General features: G+C 45.1%; 1 long non-coding RNA gene and 1 pseudogene across 2 annotated transcripts; both read right to left on the reverse strand.

Moving 5' to 3' along the window:
* Positions 1-1,057: 1,057 nt before the first annotated feature.
* Positions 1,058-20,235, reverse strand: LOC125554501 (annotated as a pseudogene).
* Positions 20,236-22,992: 2,757 nt separating this feature from the next.
* LOC125553387 lies at positions 22,993-25,029 on the reverse strand. 2 transcript variants are annotated; one of them, XR_007304043.1, is made up of 3 exons: positions 24,465-25,029; positions 23,246-24,317; positions 22,993-23,139 (listed from the first exon to the last, which is right to left on the reverse strand). It is a non-coding gene; the product is annotated as an uncharacterized LOC125553387 (long non-coding RNA). The 2 variants fall into 2 exon arrangements; XR_007304042.1 differs by having other exon boundaries at positions 23,246-25,029.
* Positions 25,030-26,617: the final 1,588 nt, after the last annotated feature.

Here is a 26,617-nt window from a genome sequence, read left to right on the forward strand (position 1 = left end):
CTCATGTTATTTTTGTCCATGGAAGCAACTTTATGCCATTTGTTTTTATTGGAAACATTCTTGATGTGTTTGAAGCATGCGTACTCATTATAATTGTTCTTCTCTATGGAAAGGTCTTATTGGGTTAGAGGAATTATTAGCCGATGGTGAGAATTTTTTGATAGTTTTGAGGGAAATTTAGGTTGTAGCAAATTTAATTCACCATGGAAGCAAATTTTTGGTATAGACAGAAGCGGTTTAATTCACCGTGGAAGCAATGTATTTAGGTATAACATTGGAAACTCTTTACTGTTAAGGAAGAAAATCTATAAATAATAATGGAAAAAGTATTTGCTTCCTAAGGAAGAGGACCATCTGCTATCTAAAAGCTTAAAATAATACTCCCTCTGTAAACTTATAAGAGCGTTAGATCACTATTTTAGTGATCTAAACACTCTTATATTAATTTACAGAGGGAGTATTTGCTTATAAATAATAATAATGGAAACAATATTTGCTTCCTAAACAAAGTTTTTCTTTTTGATGGAAGCAAAATAATATTTCCTGTAAGCAAGTCTCTGCCAATGAAAACAAGATTGTGATGCTTCTGAAACATGTGCAAAGCAATTCTCTAGTTGCCTAGTCGAGGAAGCAAGATCGTGATGCTTCTATAACATGTCAAATAATTTTATTTCTTAACAAAGCCAGTTCGAAGCAATTCTCTAGTCGACCGATGAAATATCGTGATGCTTCTGAAACAAAATATCATGCCACATTTCCCTTAAAAACACCAGGTTACACATGCCGCAGATTGCTTCTAACTAAAAAATAAAAAGAAAGCATGCCGCAAATTGCTTCTAAATCCAAGGAACAAGAATGCATCTCACCAAATTATCTCAGGTAATTAGTGGCCCAGATTAGTATGTGATTTGCGGAAGCTGTTTAAGGTGGTTTTGTACGTGGAAGCCCAGGCTCGTTTTAAGGGGCCAGCAGCCACGTCAGATCAGATATATCGTAGGGCTCACGAATAGTCTGATGGGAAGCAATAGCGCTGCCCCTTAAATAAAGCATAAACCTTTTACGATTTCACATAATCAGAATGGGTCCCAAACATATTGGGACGAGGACTAGCAGACATGTATGCATCAACCATCTGCACAAAATAGAATTTATTGAGGAAATTTGTATTGATGAAGCAAACATTAAGTGTTTATTCCAAATGTGGTTAGAATGATGCAATACAACATTTTAAGAGACAACCATGTGTGCACCATCTTTAAAAAAAGACTACGAACCAAATTGTAAACAAAGACTAAGAACCAAATTGCATACCTCCTCGGTCACTTGAGCTCTAGCATTCTGATGTGCTAATGCTATCTTCGATAGAACGCCAACGACACGGTCTTTCAATTCGCCTGTTAGCATATTCCCAACTTTGTATTCCTGGTGATACAACGAGTTTCATAGTGTAAGGGCAACTTAGGTTTCAATGCAAGTGCGTTGTGCAAAGTTTTTCTACGCAGCAGTGTATAATATTACCTTCTTTATGTGCTCAAACTCAGCGTCATCTTCAAGGAAGAAATTTAAATATTTGATACAGACATCAACCTGGAAGACAAATGACAATTACACAACAGGTTTTGTATTCCGTAAGAAATATAATAATTGACCGAAACACCGTTGATTGATTAATTGGATACAATAATCAAATAATCTAACTTATGAAACAAAATAACTATTACATGATCGATTTTGTAATTCGTAAGAATACAATAATTAATTGGAAATCAATAATCTAACTTGTGAGTTACAGTTATATAATTAATTATGGTGCATGATTTTGGCATACTAGTTTACTACTCATTAACAAGTGCTCATGAATAACCAAGGAAATGGCTTACATCGAGGTTTGCTCCATATTTCCTTTGGAGCTCCGTGGTGGACTGGCCACCAGAGAAAGCATATTTCCTAATCTGTAAAACAGTAGAAATAAATCACAAGCCATTGAAATAATAGAATTACAAGGTGCTTGTCTCAAAGCAATGACATTTTCAACGTAATTAAATGGCCTAACTATAGCATGCGATTCAAAACAAAAGCTCAGGACAAACCTTTTCTTTAATTACTTTAGGTTTATCTGTCAGATATACTGCACTAGTCGGGTCACTGGCAGACATTTTACCACACTCCCCCTGTAAAAGGGAAATAAACCAAACCCATAATGAAAGACAAAAAGAAAACTCTCAGCGAGTTAGCCTAACTAAATGCTATTAACTGGGTCTGCTCTATTCAGTCCTAAATCCATGGCATTCCAAACGTACCTGAAGAGCAGGGAAAAACTTTGATTCAATAAGTGAAGGTTTCGGATAACCCATTTTAGGAGCAACATCACGAGTCAATCTAAAATAAGGATCCTGCATAAATTAGATATAAATAAATCAGAAGGTAAAGTAAACCTGCATACTAAACATACATATGTACAGTAATGAAAATTCCAGATATGTCTATATTACAATAGTTCACAGAATATTTTTTGTATAATTTGAATCCATATGTACAAATCGATTACTCGAACAGCAAAAAGTCGGGAGCCAAAAAATTTACTTTACTGCTGTCAGATATGTTGTAATGCCAACATGCAGATATTTTTTTATGCCAATACTTTGATTAAGATTGTAACAACAATATATATTTGCCCTTGGTCTACCGAACATGTGACTAAGGGAAAGGAAAATTTTCAAAATACAACAACCATATAGGTATACGTCTAGCACATATGTTTCAGAGAAAACATGCCAGAGAGGCAAGCTATGAGGAAGAAAAAACTCCCGGCTGTTTTTTTTTCAAGTGGGGGACCATCTAGTTAAGGGCTAGCCTAGTGCAGTGGTTAAGTCATCCCCACTTGTGCCAAGAGGTCCTAGGTTCAAACCAACCTCTCTGCATTGCACTTTGCAGGGATAAGTCTACGTTCCTATAATCCCTTCCGAGACCCCACCTTGTGTAGGAGCTTCTATGCACTGGGGCCCATTCACCTTATGTACTTGGTAGCAATTAACCACAACACCAGTGTTGTTCCTCATTCCACCATGTGCCGCCTCTGCCTGCTATCCCTTGTAATAGCTGCTTGCGCCCTGCTTTCCTGCTCCACCGACCTCTCCATTCTCATACCGAGACACTGCTGCCCTCGCGACAACTGCTAATCTCTGCTTTCCTGCTCTCAAGCCATCACCCTCCTACTCACATGCTGAGACTCCAGCACCATTGTTGTTTTGCTTGGTCCCTGCTTTCCTGCTCCACCAACCTCTTCCTCTCATACCGACTCCGAGCCGTAGAGGCCCTCGCAACAAAGGCTGATCTCTGCTTTCCTGCTTGCAAGCCACCACCCTCCCACTCACACGCCGACACTACAGCTACCCCTAGCCACCACCGATGCTCCACCCCTCGCCACCAATAATTAAAAAATGTTGCTGAGCATAGCTGATGCAACAATACCAAGGAATGTTTTCTATCTTAAAAAAACGTTTAGAAAAAAGGAATTTCAAACGTATAGGTAGGACACACTTCAATCTTTAAATGGAAATATCTTCATGAAAATGGCCGGAATATAATTGTGTATTTTATGTTTCCTGTAAGTAAGTTAGAAAGAAGATACAAACTATGCAGTAAACAAAGGTCATCATACCAGAGATATGTTCTTACCTGGTCTATTGCACATGGAATAAGGCACCGCGGCTGGTCATTAACCCCAAAGAAATGGGGAAATGACGAAGCAAATGATGGAGCAGCTTGCACAGGAGGAAAGCAACACTTTCCTATGTGATCTTCTGGAGTAAATCCGAAAGTGCCTCTAAGCTATTATTCAAAACCACAAGAGTATTATTATGATAATATTGAGTAAACAAATAAAGCAGTAGTCTTGAACAAAAATACTGGTCTTGATTGCAAAGTTCTTACAGTATTAAATGTCACACGCTTTGCAACTTGCATCATATTTTCATAGAAGGGACTGCCAGATAGAGGTCATTAGTATATAGGACAAAAAAATGCAGCAATAGCATAGGCATTTAAGTTACTACTGACAATAAAAATAAACATAATTAAGACCAACAATTAACACCAGTAAACTTACCCTCCAACATATTGAAAATCTGAGAAAATGAAAGTTCTTTCAACGTCAAACCCGCAAGCTATGATGTCTTTGGCATTTTCACGGGCAAGCCGCTTAGATTCCGCAATAGACAAGTCCTTCCAGAGGAACTTCTCGTCATCGGTTAACTGTATCACTACAGGCACCTTGAAGGCATCCTGCAAGTACCTGCCAAACATCGACCACTAAGATTAATAAACATCAATTATCCATATCAGAATAGATGACGGAATTATGAAGGGATGTTATTTCCTGCAGCAACTCAAGGGTGCAACAAACGTTTGAAACTCTCAAGTTCCCTATCCTGTAAGGAACCTTGCACATATTTTATACCATGAATTGCTCCGCCTATTAACCATGTAGACTTAACATTTTAGAATCCAAAACGGAGAGCCATCTTGTGGTCAATGAAGAAGCCATAGTCATCAATTAACACAAGGATCCCCGAAAGAAGATTATTTGTTTTGCAGATAACTGCCCATATACATATACTTCACAGGCCCACAACACTTTTAGCGTGTAATGCAACAAACATATAAACAAGATATCAGAGAAACAAATTAGTAGCTAGGAATGCTTAATAATTACTTTGTGAACATGAAGGGGACAAGGTGGCCAAGGTGCAGTGACTCCGAGGAGGGTCCCCTTCCCGTGTAGAGGTAGAACTTTCCCCCCTGCTCGTACAGGTCCAATATCTGGTTCAAATCGCTGAATAATAATAAGTAAAGAAACAACAAAACTCACCAGCAGCAACTCAATAAACTAAACAACAGAACTCATCATCGGATAAAGAAAACAATCACGTTGAAATCGAGGGGAAATGTAATAGAGTTTTACGTACCGATGGGCAAAGAAGATCCCACGGCGGAGGAAGCGATGCGGCGGTCTGGATGTAAGGCGCGTGATGCGGTCGACGAGCGCGGCGTCGATGCGTTGGCACCCAAATTGGTCCACCAACTTATCGTAGTTGACTCCTCCTTTGTGCCGTGCCGGCCACCTCCCACGGGGTCACCACCTGGTCGGTCTCCCCTAGCGCCGCAACAGCCGCCACAGTAAGCACTGTCGACATCGCAGCTTCACTTTGAGGGCTGGTTGGTGAATCAATGTAGGATTGGTTTAATCAGGCAAGAAAGATGACTAGTACGTATGTAAAAGAGGACACATGCTGGCGGCAAGAGCTAGAAGGAATCCAACAGCAGGAGACACGGAATCAAGAAACCCGTCCGTAGCAATCTACTTCGTCGAGCATGAACACGCACATCAATGGATTACTAGCAGAGACTATATATACACGTGTGGCCCTGTTTGGATACTCTAACCCAGTTAGAGGTTAGAGTTAGATTCTAACCTTGAACTAACCCTAAACTAACTCTAACCAAAGAGCTGTTTGGATGGTAGGGTTAGATTGATAATACATCTTCTTTCTCAATCATTTGACTACTTTGGACCCTGTTTGGATGGGAGGGGTAACTTTTTTTTTACTATTTATTCGAATGGGCCCAAAAGAACTAACTCAAATAAACTCCTTTAGTGTGGGCTAGTTTTTTAGGTGGATTAGATCCAACTAACCCAAACTAACCCATCATGTTTGAATACTATTGGGTTATTTGAGCCCCAACTAACTAAAACTAACTCTAACTTGAGGGTTCAAACAGGGCCGCCTGTGTGGAGGAACAGTTGGCATCATTACGTACCTTCGAAGTAGCTGACCGGAATTCGCGGCAGGCAGCGAGATTTAATCGGATGCCGGACGAGTTTCGATGCGCCGCCGCTGGGTTTCGGAGGGGGAGAAGAGAGGCTGTATGTCTTCTAACGTTTCCCGTTCCGCTCTCTCCCCGTTAGAAGAAAAAAAGGGAACGATCCATCCGAATCCGACCCGAGGACGAGCTCCAAACGAAAACTCTGTTGTTCCCTTTCCCGAGACGCGGCCGGGCTCTGTTTCCCCTGCAGTGGCGGCAGAAAACGAAAAATGGGTCTCTCTTCATCGGACCAACTGAGGAAAGCCCAACCAGCCTAGCGCACCACAAAAAACAAGCCCACCCACACGGGTACGATCGCCTCCAGCGAGATAGCAGCGAAAATATTTTTTAAGCTCGTTCACATATTTAAAATCGTCAACATTTTTATGATTTTGCAAATATGTTTTGAATTCATGAACATTTTATCCTGTTTGCAAAAATAATAATTAAGCATTTGTTTTCGAATCAGCAAACTCTTTTAGAATCAACAAACATTTTTTGGAATTGCCGGAACAATATTTGAAATTCATGAAGGTTTTTTATATATTTAATGAACGTGTTTTGAAATGCATTATGATTTTTTGAATCAGTGGATATTTTTATGAATCAATAAACTTATTTGTAACTCACAAACAGTTTTCGAATTCTTAGGACATTTTTCAAAATTCATGAACACTTGTTAAATTGGCAGACATTTTGTTCAACTTCATTAACATTTTTTAATGCACAATTTTTTTTCTAAATCATGAACATTTTTTTATTTCACAAATGTTTTTTCGAAATCACGAAGATTTAAACAAAATTAAAAACATTGTTTGAATCCATAAACATTTTGTTATTTATTGAATTTCGAAAGTCTCAAAAACAATTATATTTTGGGACTTTTTTGAAATCACAATTTATTTAAAGTAGAACGAAACATAAATGCAAATGAAATAACATATTATAAAAATGCCCCCCCCCCCCACATGGACCGGTCTAAACGGGCGCGCTCCACCGTCTCCCAGCCCGCTAAGCGCCGTATAGGAGTCCCTACTGCGTGGCCTGGCCCAAGCAAGGTTGTTCCCTTGTGCGAAACTTTTTTTTGTCACTTATGGGTGGCATCGGTGGTAATATTATGCAACTTTGAGGGCAATTTCGTGACACACGTGTTGGGAAACGTAGCAGAAATTCAAAATTTTCCTACGTGTCACCAAGATCTATCTATGGAGAGACTAGCAACGAGGGGAAGGAGAGTGCATCTACATACCCTTGTAGATCGCTAAGCGGAAGCGTTCAAGTGAACGGGGTTGATGGAGTCGTACTCGTCGTGATTCAAATCACCGATGACCAAGTGCCGAACGCACGGCACCTCCGCGTTCAACACACGTACAGCCCGGTGACGTCTCCCACGCCTTGATCCAGCAAGGAGAGAGGGAGAGGTTGAGGAAGACTCCATCCAGCAGGCAGCACAACGGCGTGGTGGTGATGGAGGAGCGTGGCAATCCTGCAGGGCTTCGCCAAGCACCACAGAAGAGGAGGGAGAGAGAGATGCAGGGCTGCACCAACGAGAGATGAATCACGTGTGTGTTATGGCAGCCCCTAGGCCTCATATATATAGGGGAAGGGGAAGGGGCTGCGCCCCTCTAGGGTTCCACCCCTAGGGGGGGCGGCAGCCCTAGATGGGGAGTAAGGGGGGCGGCCAAGAGGGGATGGGAGAGGGAGGCGCACCAATATGGGCCTAAGGCCCATATCCCTTAGGGTTTGCCCCCTTTCCATCTCTTAGGCGCATGGGCCTTAGTGGGGCTGGTGCCCTGCCCATGTAGGGGCTGGTCCCTCACCACTGTGCCCACGCAAGCCTCCGGGCTGGTGGCCCCACTTGGTGGACCCCCGGGACCCTCCCGGTGGTCCCGGTACGTTACCGATAAACCCCGAAACTCTTCCGGTGACCAAAACAGGACTTCCCATATATAAATCTTTACCTCCGGACCATTCCGGAACTCCTCGTGACGTCCGGGATCTCATCCGGGACTCCGAACAATATTCGGTTACCACGTACAAACTTCCTTTATAACCCTAGCGTCATCGAACCTTAAGTGTGTAGACCCTACGGGTTCGGGAGACATGCAGACATGACCGAGACGATCTCCGGTCAATAACCAACAGCGGGATCTGGATACCCATGTTGGCTCCCACATGTTCCACGATGATCTCATCGGATGAACCACGATGTCAAGGACTTAATCAATCCCGTATTCAATTCCCTTTGTCTAGCGGTACGATACTTGCCCGAGATTCGATCGTCGGTATCCTGATACCTTGTTCAATCTCGTTACTGGCAAGTCTCTTTACTCGTTCCGTAACACATCATCCGTGATCAACTCCTTGATCACATTGTGCACATTATGATGATGTCCTACCGAGTGGGCCCAGAGATACCTCTCCGTTTACACGGAGTGACAAACCCAGTCTCGATTCGTGCCAACCCACTTTCGGAGATACCTGTAGTGTACCTTTATAGCCACCCAGTTACGTTGTGACGTTTGGCACACCTAAAGCACTCCTACGGTATCCGGGAGTTGCACAATCTCATGGTCTAAGGAAATGATACTTGACATTAGAAAAGCTTTAGCATACGAACTACACGATCTTTGTGCTAGGCTTAGGATTGGGTCTTGTCCATCACATCATTCTCCTAATGATGTGATCCCGTTATCAACGACATCCAATGTCCATGGTCAGGAAACCGTAACCATCTATTGATCAACGAGCTAGTCAACTAGAGGCTTACTAGGGACATGGTGTTGTCTATGTATCCACACATGTATCTGAGTTTCCTATCAATACAATTATAGCATGGATAATAAACGATTATCATGAACAAGAAATATAATAATAATCAATTTATTATTGCCTCTAGGGCATATTTCCAACAGTCTCCCACTTGCACTAGAGTCAATAATCTAGTTCACACCGCCATGTGATTAATACTCACAGGTCACATAGCCATGTGACTAACACCCAAAGAGTTCTGGGTTTGATCATGTTGCTTGTGAGAGAGGTTTTAGTCAACGGGTCTGAATCTTTCAGATCCGTGTGTGCTTCACAATCTCTATGTCATCTCCTAGATGCAGCTACCAGGTTCTATTTGGAGCTTTCCAATAACGTTCTACTATACTAATCCATTTTACTATTCAGAATAAATCTGGATTAGTGTAAGTTTGCATCGCGTAACCTTTACGACGAACTCTTTATCACCTCCATAACCGAGAAACATATCCTTATTCCTCTAAGGATAATTTAGACCGCTATCTGGTGATCCGTTCTAGATCACTCTTGTACCCCTTGACTGACTCATGGCAAGGCACACTTCAGGTGCGGCACACAGCATAGCATACTGTAGAGCCTATGTCTTAAGCATAGGGGACGACCTTCGTCCTTTCTCTCTATTCTGCCGTGGTCGAGCTTTAAGTCTTAACTTCATACCTTACAACTCAGGCAAGAACTCCTTCTTTGACTGATCCATCTTGAACACCTTCAAGATCATGTCAAGGTATGTGCTCATTTGAAAGTTCCATTAAGCGTTTTGATCTATCCTTATAGATCTTGATGCTCAATGCTCAAGTAGCTTAATCCAGGCTTTCCATTGAAAAACACTTTCCAAATAACCCTATATGCTTTCCAGAAATTCTACGTCATTTCTGATCAACAATATGTCAACAACATATATTCATCAGAAATTCTATAGTGCTCCCACTCACTTCTTTGGAAATACAAGTTTCTCATAAACTTTGTATACACCCAAATCTTTGATCATCTCATCAAAGCATACATTCCAACTCCGAGATGCTTACTCCAGTCCTCAGAAGGATTGCTGGAGCTTTGCATACTTATTAGCATCTTTCAGGATTGACAAAACCTTTCGTTGTATCACATACAACCTTTCCTCAAGAAAATCGTCGAGGAAACAATGTTTTGACATCCTATCTGCAAGATTTCATAAATAATGCAGTGACTGCTAATATAATTCCAACAGACTCTTAGCATCGCTACGAGTGAGAAAATCTCACCGTAGTCAACTCCTTGAACTTGTCAGAAAACATCTTAACGACAAGTCGAGCTTTCTTAATGGTGACATTTACCATCATTGTCCGTCTTCCTTTTAAAATCCATCTACACTCAACAGCCTTACGACCATCAAGTAGTTCTTCCAAAGTCTACACTTTGTTTTCATACATGGATCCTCTCTCGGATTATATGGCCTCAAGCCATTTATCGGAATCCAGGCCCACCATCGCTTCTCCATAGCTCGTAGGTTCATTGTTGTCTAGCAACATGACTTCCAAGACAGGATTACGTACCACTCTGAAGTAGTACGCATCCTTGTCATCCCATGAGGTTTGGGAGTGACTTGATCCGAAGTCTCATGATCAATATCATAAGCTTCCACTTCAATTGGTGTAGGTGCCACAGGAACAACTCTTTGTGCCCTGCTATACACTAGTTGAAGTGACGGTTCAATAACCTCATCAAGTCTCCACCATCCTCCCACTCAATTCTTTCGAGAGAAACTTTTCCTCGAGAAAGGACCCGATTCTAGAAACAATCCTTTATTGCTTTCGGATCTGAGACAGGAGGTATACCCAACTGTTTTTGGGTTGTCCTATGAAGATGCATTTATCCGCTTTGGGTTCGAGCTTATCGGCCTGAAACTTTTCCACATAAGCGTCGCAGCCCCAAACTTTTAAGAAATGACAGCTTAGGTTTCTCTAAACCATAGTTCATACGGTGTCATCTCATCGGAATTACGTGGTGCCCTATTTAAAGTGAATGTGGTTGTCTCTAATGCCTAACCCATAAACTATTGTGGTAATTCGATAAGAGACATCATGGTATGCATCATATCCAATAGGTGCAGTTATGATGTTCGGACACACCATCACACTATGGTGTTCCAGGCTGTATTAGTTGTGAAACAATTTCCACAATGTCTTAATTTTGTGCCAAACTCATAATTCAGATATTCATCTCTATGATCATATCATAGATCTTTTATCCTCTTGTCACGACGATCTTTCAACTTCACACTGAAATTACTTGAACCTTTCAATAATTCAGACTCGTGATTCATCAAGTAAATGTACTCAACATCTACTCAAATCATCTGTGAAGAAAGAACATAACGATATCCACTACATGCCTCAGCACTCATTGGACTGCACACATCAAAATGTATTACTTCCAACAATTTGCTTTCTAGTTCCATTTTACTGAAACCGAGGCTTTCAGTCATCTTGCCCATGTGGTATGATTTGCATGCCTCAAGTGATTCAAAATCAAGTGAGTCCAAACGGTCCATTTGCATGGAGTTTCTTCATGCATACACACCAATAGACATGGTTCGCATGTCTCAAACTTTTCAAAAATGAGTGAGTCCAAAGATCCATCAACATGGAGCTTCTTCATGCGTTTTATACCGATATGACTTACGTGGCTGTGCCACAAGTAGGTGGTACTATCATTACTATCTTTTGGCATGAACATGTGTATCACTACGATCGAGATTCAATAAACCATTCATTTTAGGTGTAAGACCATTGAAGGTATTATTCAAATAAACAGAGTAACCATTATTCTCCTTAAATGAATAACCGTATTGCGATAGACATAATCCAATCATGTCTATGCTCAACACAAACACCAATCTCGATGGTAGAAGGAGCGTACGATATTTGATTATATCAACATTGGAAACACTTCCAACACATATCATCAGCTCACCTTTAGCTAGTCTCCGTTTATTCCGTAGCTTTTATTTCGAGTTACTAACACTTAGCAACCGAACCGGTATCTAATACCCTGGTGCTACTAGGAGTACTAGTAAAGTACACATCAACACAATGTATATCCAATATACTTCTATCGACCTTGCCAGCCTTCCATCTACCAAGTATCTAGGGTAATTCTGCTCCAGTGGTTGTTCCCCTTATTACAGAAGCACTTAGTCTCGGGTTTGGGTTCAACCTTGGGTTTCTTCACTAGAGCAGCAGCTGAATTGCCGTGTCATGAAGTATCCCTTCTTGCCCTTGCCCTTCTTGAAACTAGTGGTTTCACTAACCATCAACAATTGATGCTCCTTCTTGATTTCTACTTTCGCGGTGTCAAACATCGCGAATATCTCAAGGATCATCATATATGTCCCTGATACATTATAGTTCATCACGAAGCTCTAGCAGCTTGGTGGTAATGACTTCGGAGAAACATCACTATCTTATCTGGAAGATCAACTCCCACTTGATTCAAATGATTGTTGTACTCAGACAATCTGAGCACAAGCTCAACAATTGAGCTTTTCTCCCTTAGTTTGCAGGCTAAGAAAATCGTCGGAGGTCTTATACCTCTTGACGTGGGCACGAGCCTGAAATCCCAATTTCAGCCCTCAAAACATCTCATATGTTTCGCGACGTTTCAAAAACGTCTTCGGTGCCTCAACTCTAAACCGTTTAACTGAACTATCACGTAGTTATCAAAATGTGTATGTCAGATGTTCACACATCCACAGACAACGTTCGAGGTTCAGCACACTGAGCGGTGCATTAAGGACATAAGCCTTCTAAGAAGCAATGAGGACAATCCTCAGTTACAGGACCTAGTCCGCATAATTGCTACTATCAACTTTCAACTAAATTTTCTCTAGGAACATATCTAAACAGTAGAACTGAAGCGTGAGCTACGACATAATTTGCGAAATCCTTTTGAATATGTTCAGGATAATTAAGTTCATCTTATGAACTCCCACTCAGATAGACATCCCTCTAGTCATCTAAGTGATTACATGATCCGAGTCAACTAGGCCGTGTCCGATCATCACCTGAGACGGACTAGTCAACATCGGTGAACATCTTCATGTTGATCGTATCTACCATACGACTCATGCTCGACCTTTTGGTCTCTTGTGTTCCGAGGCCATGTCTGTACACATGCTAGGCTCGTCAAGTCAACCTAAGTGTTTCGCGTGTGTAAATCTGTCTTACACCCGTTGTATGTGAACGTTAGAATCTAACACCCGATCATCACGTGGTGCTTCGAAACACGAACTGTCGCAACGGTGCACAGTTAGGGGAGAACACTTCTTGAAATTGTTGTAAGGGATCATCTTATTTACTACCGTCGTTCTAAGCAAAATAAGATGTATAAACATGATAAACATCACATGCAATCAAATAGTAGTGACATGATATGGCCAATATCATATAGCTCCTTTGTCTCCATCTTGGGGCTCCATGATCATCTCATCTTCGGGGCCATGATCATCATCGTCACCGGCATGACACCATGATCTCCATCATCATGATCTCCATCATCGTGTCTTCATGAAGTTGTCTCGCCAATCTATTACTTCTACTACTATGGCTAACGTTTTAGCATTAAAGTAAAGTAATTACATGACGTTTATGTTGACACGCAGGTCATAAATAAATTAAGACAACTCCTATGGCTCCCGCCGGTTGTCATACTCCTCGACATGCAAGTCGTGATTCCTATTACAAGAACATGATCAATCTCATACATCACATATATCATTCATCACATCCTTTTGGCCATATCACATCACATGGCATATGCTGCAAAAACAAGTTAGACGTCCTCTAATTGTTGTTACCAATTTTTACGTGGCTGCTATAGGTTTCTTAGCAAGAACGTTTCTTACCTACGCCAAAACCATAACGTGATATGCCAATTTCTATTTACCCTTCATAAGGACCCTTTTCATCAAATCCGATCCGACTAAAGTGGGAGAGACAGACACCCGCTAGCCACCTTATGCAACTAGTGCATGTCAGTCAGTGGAACCTGTCTCACGTAAGAGTACGTGTAAGGTCGGTCCGGGCCGCTTCATCCCACGATGCCGCCGAATCAAGATAAGACTAGTAACGGGAAGTAAATTGACAAAATCGACGCCCACAACTACTTTGTGTTCTAGTCGTGCATAGAAACTACGGATAGACCTAGCTCATGATGCCACTGTTGGGGAACGTAGCAGAAATTCAAAATTTTCCTATGAGTCACCAAGATCTATCTATGGAGAGACCAGCAACGAGGGGAAGGAGAGTGCATCTACATACCCTTGTAGATCGCTAAGCGGAAGCGTTCAAGTGAACGGGGTTGATGGAGTCGTACTCGTCGTGATTCAAATCACCGATGACCAAGTGCCGAACGCACGGCACCTCCGCGTTCAACACACGTACAGCCCGGTGACGTCTCCCACGCCTTGATCCAGCAAGGAGAGAGGGAGAGGTTGAGGAAGACTCCATCCAGCAGCAGCACAACGGCGTGGTGGTGATGGAGGAGTGTGGCAATCCTGCAGGGCTTCGCCAAGCACCACAGAAGAGGAGGGAGAGAGAGATGCAGGGCTGCACCAACGAGAGATCGAATCACGTGTGTTATGGGCAGCCCTAGGCCTCATATATATAGGGGAAGGGGAGGGGCTGCGCCCCCTCTAGGGTTCCCACCCCTAGGGGGGGCGGCAGCCCTAGATGGGGAGCAAGGGGGGCGGCCAAGAGGGGATGGGAGAGGGAGGCGCACCAATATGGGCCCTAAGGCCCATATCCCATTAGGGTTTGCCCCCTCTCCATCTCTTAGGCGCATGGGCCTTAGTGGGGCTGGTGCCCTTGGCCCATGTAGGCCAAGGAACACTCCCTACAGCCCATGTGGCCCCCCGGGGCTGGTGGCCCCACTTGGTGGACCCCCGGGACCCTCCCGGTGGTCCCGGTACGTTACCGATAAACCCCAAAACTCTTCCGGTGACCAAAACAGGACTTCCCATATATAAATCTTTACCTCCGGACCATTCCGGAACTCCTCGTGACGTCCGGGATCTCATCCGGGACTCCGAACAACATTCGGTAACCACATACAAGCTTCCTTTATAACCCTAGCGTCATCGAACCTTAAGTGTGTAGACCCTACGGGTTCGGGAGACATGCAGACATGACCGAGACGTTCTCCGGTCAATAACCAACAGCGGGATCTGGATACCCATGTTGGCTCCCACATGTTCCACGATGATCTCATCGGATGAACCACGATGTCAAGGACTTAATCAATCCCGTATACAATTCCCTTTGTCTAGCGGTACGACACTTGCCCGAGATTCGATCGTCGGTATCCTGATACCTTGTTCAATCTCGTTACCGGCAAGTCTCTTTACTCGTTCCGTAACACATCATCCCGTGATCAACTCCTTGATCACATTGTGCACATTATGATGATGTCCTACCGAGTGGGCCCAGAGATACTTCTCCGTTTACACGGAGTGACAAATCCCAGTCTCGATTCGTGCCAACCCAACAGACACTTTCGGAGATACCTGTAGTGCACCTTTATAGTCACCCAGTTACGTTGTGACGTTTGATACACCCAAAGCACTCCTACGGTATCCGGGAGTTGCACAATCTCATGGTCTAAGGAAATGATACTTGACATTAGAAAAGCTTTAGCATACGAACTACATGATCTTTGTGCTAGGCTTAGGATTGGGTCTTGTCCATCACATCATTCTCCTAATGATGTGATCCCGTTGTCAACGACATCCAATGTCCATGGTCAGGAAACCGTAACCATCTATTGATCAACGAGCTAGTCAACTAGAGGCTTACTAGGGACATGGTGTTGTCTATGTATCCACACATGTATCTGAGTTTCCTATCAATACAATTATAGCATGGATAATAAACGATTGTCATGAACAAGGAAATATAATAATAATCAATTTATTATTGCCTCTAGGGCATATTTCCAACAAGACGGGCAAAAGCACTCCTTCCTTTATTATTATATTAGACTAGCACATACGCGCCCTTGGACCTCTACCGAGGGATCTGACAGTATTTTGCACCATCAATTCTAATCGTTTATTATTCTATTACAATATTTTTATGGGGTAATGTTTGTACCCGACCAACCTGTCGAGTTTTGCGTCGGTCGCGCGCGGGGCGTGTGGTCAAACCCGATCCAACCGATTACATTGCCTTTCGCGCAGGCCCACTTCTCCTTATCTCTCCCCAATCACCGTCAACCACACATCTTCCTCCGCTCCGGCCATGGCCACTACCTCCGGCGCCAGGCCATGGCTGCTACCTCCGGTGCCAGACCATGGCTGCGGCTACCCCTGGCGACACTGTTGCTCAGACAAGCATGCCCCGTGCCTGATGCAGTTGCGAAGGTCGTTGGCGCCAGGAATGATGGGACCGCGTGATTTTGCATCCTCGCTGGTCACCCGGGAATGGCAAGCTACGTCGTCAACATCGGAGCATGCATCAACCAGATGGCGACGGGATGCTGGAATATGGACGGACAGAGCTAGAACAGGTGTTTGGGAGAGCTGCCATCATGGATAGCGAGCATGGTGACCGCGAGCTGCGAGTACGGCGGCGGTACTCCGAGCAACACCACAGACGTTGCAGATTTTTGTTACATGCTACAACCGGTGTCATAATTTGCTACAGCCGACATCTCACTCGGTTACAAACGATGTCGTGTTTTTTGCAACATGCTACAACCGGTGTCATAAATTGCTACATCGCACGACCGCCACAATGCTTCAACCAACATCACAAATTGCTACAACCGGCAATGCTGCAAGCGAGGACAGTGACTATGACAACAGGCTAAGGACGGCCGACGAGGGGACGGCAATGAGAGAACGTGTGCGGACGACAAGACAAAAGGGACAACGAGATGCAGGGGGTCCTTCGTATGCATGCATTGACGAAGACAACGGGCATCAGACGGTACCCATCAACCAAATCAGATGGCTGCGGGGCGGCCGGCCCAAGACCAGCACCTATCACCCACCATTTTTATGCAAATAAAGATACCCTAAGAGCAACTGCAACACGGTGACCAAAACGGACACACGCTTTGTTCGTTTTGTGTCCATTTCGAACGGCCGCCTGCTCAGCGTCCGCCCTGTTTTTGATTTTTGTGTCGGCAATGCGCCCAACGCGCCAACCCATATTTGCCCGCGTGACCGGCTTGTCGTTGTTTTTCATCAAAAAGAAAAATGAAAACATATTATAAAAACAGGTTGACTACACATGGGCTGGCCTAAACGGGCGCGTTGTGTCTTCTCTCAGCCCGCTGAGCGCCGTATAGGAGTCCCTACTGCATGGGCTCGCCCAGGCAAGGTTATTCCCTTGTGCGAAATGGTTTTTGCCACTTATGGGTGGCATTAGTGGGTAATATTTTGTAACTATGGGGCAATTTCGTAACAAACGGGCAAAAGCACTCCTCCCTTTATATTATTAGAGTAGCACATACGCCCTTGGACCCTTACCGACAGATCTGACAATATTTTGCGCCATCAATTCTAATCATTTATTATTCTATTACAGTATTTTAATGGGGTAATGTTTGCAAGCGGGACGTGGGATCAAATCTGATCCAACCGATTACATCACCTCTCGCGCAGGCCCCACTCCTCCTTATCTCTTCCCAATCATCATCAACCACACATATTCCCCCGCTCCTGCCATGGCCGCTACCTCTGACGCCAGGCCATGGCCGCTACCTCCGGCACTAGACCATGGCTGCAGCCACCCCTGGCGACAGCGTTGCTTGGATGTGGCGCCCCCGGTTTGACCGTACACTAATCATACACGCAAACGTATACGATCAAGATCAGGGACTCACGGAAAGATATCACAACACAACTCTACAAAAAAAATAAGTCATACAAGCATCATATTACAAGCCAGGGACCTCGAAGGCTCGAATACAAGAGCTCGATCATAGACGAGTCAGCGGAAGCAACAATATCTGAGTACAGACATAAGTTAAACAAGTTTGCCTTAAGAAGGCTAGCACAAACTGGGATACAGATCGAAAGAGGCGCAGGCCTCCTGCCTGGGATCCTCCTAAACTATTCCTGGTCGTCGTCAGCGGGCAGCACGTAGTAGTAGGCACCTCCGGTGTAGTAGGAGTCGTCGTCGAAGGTGGCGTCTGGCTCCTGGGCTCCAACATCTGGTTGCAACAACTAGGTAGAAGGGATAGGGGGAAAAGAGGGAGAAAGCAACCGTGAGTACTCATCCAAAGTACTTGCAAGCAAGGAGCTACACTACATATGTATGCATTGGTATCAACTGGAATAAGGCTATCATATGTGGACTAAACTGCAGAATGCCGGAATAAGAGGGGGATAGCTAGTCCTTTCGAAGACTACGCTTCTGGCAGCCTCCGTCTTGCAGCATGTAGAAGAGAGTAGACTGAAGTCCTCCAAGTATCATCACGTAGCATAATCCTAACCGATGATCCTCCCCTCGTCGCCCTGTGAGAGAGCGATCACCGGTTGTATCTGGCACTTGGAAGGGTGTGTTTTATTAAGTATCCGGTTCTAGTTGTCATAAGGTCAAGGTACAACTCCAAGTCGTCCTGTTACCGAAGATCACGGCTATTCGAATAGATTAACTTCCCTGCAGGGGTGCACCACATAACCCAACACGCTCGATCCCATTTGGCCGGACACATTTTTCTGGGTCATGCCCTGCCTCGGAAGATCAACACGTCGCAGCCCCACCTAGACCAACAGGGAGGTCAGCACGCCGGTCTAAACCTAAGTGCCCAGGGGTCTGGGCCCATCGCCCTTAGCACACCTGCACGTTGCGTGGGCGGCCGGAAGCAGACCTAGCCTAGTAGGCGTTCCAGTCCAATCCAGCGCGCGCCGCTCCGTTGCTGACGTCACGAAGGCTTCGGCTGATACCACGACGTCGAGTGCCCATAACTGTCCCCGCGTAGATGGTTAGTGCGTATAGGCCAGTAGCCAGACTCAGATCAAATACCAAGATCTCGTTAAACGTGTTAAGTATCTGCGAACGCCGACCAGGGCCAGGCCCACCTCTCTCCTAGGTGGTCTCAACCTGCCCTGTCGCTCCGCCTCAAAGTAACAGTCGGGGGCCGTCGGGAACCCAGGCCCACCTCTACCGGGACGGAGCCACCTGCCCCTACAACCCCCATCTCCAAACAGTATCACCGGTAATGTAACAGTGTAAAGTATATAGTATATGCCCGTGATCACCTCCCGAAGTGATCACGGCCCAGTAGTATAGCATGGCAGACAGACAAGAGTGTAGGGCCACTGATGGAACACTAGCATCCTATACTAAGCATTTAGGATTGTAGTTAAGGTATCAACAGTTGTAACAACAATGACAGGCTATGCATCAGAATAGGATTAACGGAAAGCAGTAACATGCTACACTATAATGCAAGTAGTATAGAGAAGAGTAGGCGATATCTGGTGATCAGGGGGGGGGGGCTTGCCAGGTTGCTCTGGCAAGAGAGAGTGGTCGTCAACACCGTAGTCGTACTGGGTAGCAGCGGCGTCGGTCTCGGTGTCTAGCGAGAGAAGAGGGGGAAGAAACAATAAATATAATGCAAACAAATGCATGACGATGCATGACATGACAAAGCGTGATGCTAGGTGTGCCCTAACGCGGTACGAGGTGGTACCGGTGAAGGGGGAAAACATCCGGGAAATTATCCCCGGTGTTTCGCGTTTTCGGACAGACGAACCGGAGGGGGAAAGTTGCGTGTTCGCTATGCTAGGGATGCGTGGCGTACGAACGGGCTGCATATCCGGATTCGTCTCGTCGTTCTGAGCAACTTTCATGTAGAAAGTATTTTCATCTGAGCTATGATTTATTTTATATTAATTTTAAAAGATTTAAATCATTTTTAGGACTAATTTAAATATTTTAATTCAACATTATCCAGAACAGTGATTGATGACGCAGGCATGACATCAGAGTGATGTCAGCAGGTCAACTGGTCGGTTGACCAGTCAAACAGACAGGTGGGTCCAGTGGGACCCACATGTCATTGTCTGTAAACTAATTGATTAGTTATGTTAATTAACAGTAGTTAATTAGTTTAATTAGTCATTAGGTTAATTAAACACAATTAATTTATTTAATTAATTAATAATTTTATTTATTATTATTTTTATTCTTTTTTTATATAAAACGTTCTGGGGGATGGGGCCCCCTTGTCATAGGCCTCGGGGGGCCTTAGCGGGTTAGCGGGCAGGAGGGCGACGGGCGCCGGGGCGAGCGCTCACCCGCACGGAGTGCGGCGAGGCGAGGCCAGTGGCTAAGGCGACCGCGGTGGCCGGCCGGCGTGGGGAGACGGAGTGCGGGGCCGGCGACGAGCGAGCTCGCGGTCGGCAGAGGAGCAGCAGCATGGGAACCGGGGCGCGGCGGCGCACCAGCAGCAGGGGGACGCGCACAGCGGCAACGCAGCAGCGCAGCAACACAGCGATGGGGCGTGGGCGCGCGCCGTCGAGCCGTGGCGCGGGCGCGGTGAGCGCGTCAAGGGAGGGCCGGGGGTGGCCATGTGCGCGAGCAGCGGTGGCGCGGGGCGAGTGCGCGCGGGCAGGCGGTGAGCCCGGGCGCGGCGAGGCTGTGTCGTGGTCTAGGCGCAGCGGCACACGCGCGCGCGTGTGTGCAGGGGCGGCGTGCGGTGAGGCACGGTGGGCACGGCCAGGGTGCACGCGAGGGGGGGTTGCGTGCGTGCGGACTCGGACGGGAAGCAACGAGCCGAGTGGCGAAACGACGCGGGCGCGCGGTGATCGTACAGGGCGGAGGGAGTTCGAGGAGAGGGGGAGCTCACGGGCGATGCAGGGGTTCAGGGGGGGTCGGCGTGGCTCGAGGTCGGCCGGCGAGGAGGAGATGAGGAGGCAAGGCGACGGCGTTGAGGTGGCAACGGCGTAGGGTGACGGGGCACGGCCTCGAGGTGATGGGGTCACGTGGTTCCGGCGAGGAGGAGAACTCCGAACGGTGACGGTTGGCGAAGAGGCGCCGGCGCCCGATCCAGATCGGGATCGGGAGGAGACGAGGGAGAGAGGGGAACGTGAGGGGAGGAGTGGGGTAGTGGGCTAGGGTTTCGGTGTCCCCAGGGGGTTAGTAGGTGAGGTGGGGTGAGCCGGTCCAACCAGGCCGACTGGAGTGGCCAACTGGGCTGAGGCCCAGCGCGCGGGGGAGGGGGGGTTCCCTTTTCCTTTTTTTTACAGTCTTACTTTGCTTTTCTTTTATTTATTCTTTTAATTCTTATTTGTTTTATTTTAGTTTCCAAAAATACAAAAGTGGCACCTAAAATAGTGTTACAATTTATGCCACTGCCACAAACCGTTTAGCACTGAAACAAAAGTAGTTTTAAATTGTTTATTATTTTAAAGCATTTGAATAATTGTTTTATCACTATTTATTTACTATAGTGCATTTAAACGCTTTATAAAAGTGTGGTTTCTCCACCAATATTACATATAATTTATTTGTCACATTTAGAACATTTTAGTTTTGACATTTGAAAAGCTTTTGTTATTTGTCTTTATTTTAAATTTGGATCGTTTTTGAACCATCGCGAGATTAACTACAATGATAGCAGTGACATGGCATTATTAGAAGAGGGTTACTGTAGCTTAATTATCCGGGCGTCACATTGGACAAGCATGCCCCATGCCTGATGTGGTTGCGAAGGTCGTTGGCGTAGGGAACGGAAGGACCGCATGATTTTGCATCCTTGCTGGTCACCCGAGGATGGTGAGCTATGTCGTCGATATTGGAGCATGCATCAATCAGATGGCGACGGGGAGCTGGAAATAATGGATGGACGGAGCTATAACTGGTGTACGGGAGAGCTGCCATCATGGACATCGAGCATGATGACCACGAGCTGCGAGTATGGCGTCGCTGCTCCAAGCAACATGGCAGACGTTGCGGTTTTTTGTTACATGCAACAACTGGTGTCACAATTTGCTAGAGCCGACATCCCGCTCAGCTACAACCGGCGCCACGTTTTGCTATATTGCACGGTCGCTGTATTTTTTACAACATGCTACAACCGGTGTCATAAATTGCTACAACCGATGTCTCATCTGACTACAACTGACGCCATGTTTTCCTACATCGCATGACCGCCGAACTTTTTGCTACAATCGACGTCATGCATACTGTTTCAACCATCACCACAAATTGCTACAACCCGCAGCGCGGCAAGCTGCAGCCGGCAGCCCGGCGAGCCACGATGGCTCAGCGACAAGATGTTTTTTTGCTGGAACCGACGCTCGAATTTGCTGAAACGGGGCGAGCGAGGTGTGCCCCACAAGCTACGACATCAGGCATGAGCGGCGATGAGAATGCTGGCGAGCTGCGGCCGTCGCCACCAGAGTTGCAACCGCAAGGTGCAGTTGTTGCATTGGCGAAGCCGGTGACGAGGATGGCCAGCGAGGGTCGTGACTAGGACAACAAGCGAGGGCAGCGACAAGAGACGAGGACGGCCGGCGAGGGGACGACAACGGGAGAACGTGTGCAGATGGCGAGACAAAAGGGACGACGAGGGAAGAATATCTAGTGATACCAGACCTTAAATACTCCCATGATACCATTTCAATAAACTTAATTTTAAATGTTTCAAAAAATTCTGAAAAAAACATGAATGTTCATAAGGTAAGTTTCTACAACCCCTAAAAATTTCAGCTTCTAATTCGAAATGAACATTGAGAAACAAAAAAGACAAATCCAGATGTGAATAGTGTGAATTTGTCTTTTGTCTTTTTGTGACACTATTCAAGCTAGATTTGTCATTTTTGTTTCTCAATGTGTTTTTCGAATTTGGATCTGGCTTTTTTAGGGGTTGTAGTCACATATGTTGTGGACATACACAAAAAGCTTCGGAATTTTTTGAAACATCTAAATTTGATTTTTCAAGGTTGGTATCATGAGAGCATTTAGGATGTGGTATCACCTGATACTCTCCCATACGAGATGCAGGTGATCCTTGGTGTCCATGGACGAAAACGATGGGCCATCGGACGGTTCCTGTCAACCGAATCAGATGGCTGCGGGCCGGCCCGCCCAAAACCAGCGCCTATTACCCGCCATTTTGTGCAAATCAAAGATACTCCTGATGGTTCTTCTTGATTTTTTTTACTCCTGATGGTAAGTGGGGCTGTGGCCGGTGGATTTAACCGTACCCACTAGCTAATGAAACTAGATGACACCTCGCGCAATGCTGCGGGAATTTGTAGAGAAGAATTGATGCATCAAGAAATATTAACCATGTATTGTGCAAATACATGTACAGGATCATCAATAGTACTAATGAGAGTTAATTTGGATAACACTTGTACTTGATACATGTAATGATTACTTATTCTTGATTTAAGCCATGGTATAACTAATTTTAGGTAGACGTGTAGTTTGCAGCTGCTCACATGCGTGCTTGACCATGTCATCCATGCTGTTCAAAAATCAACATTATTAGTATAGTTGTACTTGTGTAATCAGGTTAGCGGGGAGAAACATACTTTTGGCTAATTTTACTTGGATAAGAGAACTGATAGTACCTATATATTTTTGTACCTTGTTACTTGTTCATTGTCACATTGTTGTTTATGCCATCTGACAAACTGAGATGAAGTTCTCTTGCTGGAAGATTTACCTCTTTTCCATTGTGGCCTATAAATATAGCATTCATGAGAAATTAAATGGTGAATAGGAAATATCTGTTGGTGGTTTCAGCTTCTCCATATTCAGTGCTTCATTTAGCTAAAGAGTACCTGCTAACAAAAATCATCATTTGAATTCATGTTCAATTGATCTGAACTAATCGCTCTATACAAAGAGTTACAAAATTATTACTTATTTTGTTTTTTCTTCGTGTCCATAGTTGCGGGTTGGTGAGGCGGTATAGTATTGTTTGACTCATCTAGTGTTTTGATCATTGGGCTACAACAAAAGTTTGGTCAGACTTGTTTAAATAGAGCCTTTAACTTCTATTTTATGCTTGCTGGCAAACCTGTGGATACTTATTGTTGAAGATGGATGGGTAATCAGCTCTTTGTTTGGAGATGCCTGGAAGTATTTTATGGCTCGGATTAGTTTTTTGCAGGAAATTATGGTTCAGATTAGGCTTCAGAAAATACTTTCTGAAATGAATAGAAAATGTCTAACCTTTCTAGAGGCTGCATTTAGGGGCAGCGATCTTAATAACTATGTTGTCAAATACAAAATCAGAAGAATATAAGATACTGCATAAACTCAAATGTACCATATAATCTAGCAAGTGTTCACAAAAATATTAGGTGATGTCGGACATATCATCAAATATTTTTTTAAGAGCACAATACACATACAAATGAACTCCATGGCCAAGGACTGGAACAGATCACTATCTATCTGACCTTTATATGTGACCCTGAATGTTGCTCTTTTGTAAATCCCTGAAACTTAGATTTAGAACCACTGAAGCTAGCTAGTAAAGGACTAAATTTCTGAACGAAGACACAATTGGTAACATTCGCATGGTTTGTGATTCCAACTGGCAACGATGAGACATTTCTAGATAGCACCTTTTTCTGATCCAATGTTCCTGTCATAGACTATGACCACCAACGCCAAGCCGCGAAAATCAATTGCCTGTAACAACTAACAGAAAATAAAACACACAACCCTCACAAATGATCTTTGTATCAATTTGCTGGAGTTAATTCCCTTTGATCTCACATAATACTTAAGCTACACAACACTCAACGAGTCAAAACAATATAGGTACAGTACTGATACCTGAGTGGCATGACATCAAATTTTCTCCTCTCTATCTTTGATAAATAACTACTGAACTTCAGGAGAAAGATAATGGATCTGCAACAACAGCTAAATAATCATAGTGGTATGCGTCAGTAAATATAACTATGATACTACACATGTGCTTTTGAGGTCAATAATGAAAGACAGATTGCCGGATATACCAAGCCCATGTCGTAGACGATGGGATCGATGCACCTCCACTGTTTAAAGGGGCAATTTCGCAGGGACGGGGAAAAGTCGTCCGAGAACCGGCGTCGTCCCTGCTTCTGGAAAGGATGGTCGTGGTGGAGGTCACCGGGGCTTGGGCGCATCGAGGCTGCAGGGTAGCAGCACTGTCCCGAGAGGCAAGTGCTTCTCATCTTGACGGCGAATCTGACCGGTGCATCTGGATATGTGTGGAGGGGGCGGCCTGCAGCAGAGAAGTTCCATCCTAGTCGGCCGATGGCGGCGGCGGCGGCGGTAACAGGCCACCGGCCGGTGGTATATGGCTTTTGGTTGATGGCGACAGTGGCGTATCCGATGATGTAGGGATGAGGGTGCCACCGTTGCCCTTTCTGCTGCCATGATTTTTTTTGAGAAATTGTTCATTCAAATCACGAATCAGTACAGAGTAGGTGACCTTTACAAGCACACTGAAACGCAAAAACAAAGGACCATGAACACTTAGAGTACTCTAAGACAACCATAACACAGGAAGACCTCCGGAGCCCTGCGTCATCATCCCTAAATCTTGAGAGAAGACCCGTGCAGCAGAAGGATATGCAACCAGTTGCAAAAAGGTCATCATCTTCGACCACGGTACAATTGCCGCCACGTTGCTTCCTCCTTTCTTGACACCAGCGCTGAGAGGGCATGTACATCAATCTAACACACCTGCAACAGCCGTCGCCATCTTTGGCTTTGAGTACCGCGAGAAGTGTCCCTTCCGGAAGGAAGAGAACTCGAGTCATCCGACCGGTCCAGCACCGTGGTCGGGCCATCCGCCCAGGCAAAGCAGGATCTCCCACCAGCATTAGCACAGAGGAAGGAGAAGAACAGCAGCAGCAAATCATACCAACAAGGAAGAAGAAGGGTCTTCGTCTCCCTGAATCCATCGCCCATCTGAGGACCCAAACGGCCAGTGCCGATGGACCTCCAGCCACCAAAGCCCGCGACCTCGACGAGACCCGAGGATCCCCAACTCCGCTGGCTCCTAGACGAAGGCAAAAGCCTCGCCTGACCGCGAACGGAGTCCGGAGAAACTTATTCCGACGCGACACCACCGCAACGGCCTCGGCAGCGTCTCCCTCAACCCTAACCCTACCACACACCCACCTAGCGAACAGACCCGAGGTTCTCCCTCCCTCCCGCCGCCGGAGCGGCCGATGGAGAGAGAGGGAACCGGAGGTGTCACCGGTGGCGCGCAAGGGCCTCGCCGCCTCCTGATCGCCCCGTGCGATCCGATCCTACTTTTCTGGTTTCAGTTGTTTTGTTCGTGTACCGCCAATTATCTGCTGCCATGATATTGGTTTGATCCATATAGGGAAGACCTGAAGACTAACAGACCAGAAGATCGACCGATGGGCTGGTTTTGGGCTTTTGCGCTAAAGCGTCGGTTACAGAAGACGGAAGCGATGCCCAGAGTTTTTTTACTTTTTGCCGGAAACGATGGCCAGAGTTGAATCATACGGTTTGATGAAAATAAAAAGAAAATGATTGCTGAGGTAGACATGCTGCATGTCAAGAGAAAAAGAATAATAGGGATGAACTATGTAGGTATTATAGATGCATTACTCCTGATGTAAGTGGTGCTGTGTTCCAGATTAAAAAAGAGTTACCATAACCATTGATGCCTTTGGTTCATAGGATAGGAATTTTATAGGAATAGGAAAATTATAGAAAGTGAGACGACATGCATGTCAATTCCTATAGAGAAAGAGATGGCATTTGGTGCATAGAATATGATTTTTTTCATTAAGTCTAGGCTAATGTTTTTTTTCCTCCAAAACGTAAAGGGTTGATTCCTATCCTACATAGGAACAGGAATTTATTCCTACAAACCAAAAGACTTTAAAGGAGTTTATCCTTTGCAAATCCTATCCTATAAAAATCCTACACAGAGAGAAGAGGCCTTGCTGACTGAGCTAGGC

The sequence above is a fragment of the Triticum urartu genome, chromosome 4 (assembly GCF_003073215.2).
Source record: "Triticum urartu cultivar G1812 chromosome 4, Tu2.1, whole genome shotgun sequence".
NCBI classification, from domain to species: Eukaryota; Viridiplantae; Streptophyta; class Magnoliopsida; order Poales; family Poaceae; genus Triticum; species Triticum urartu.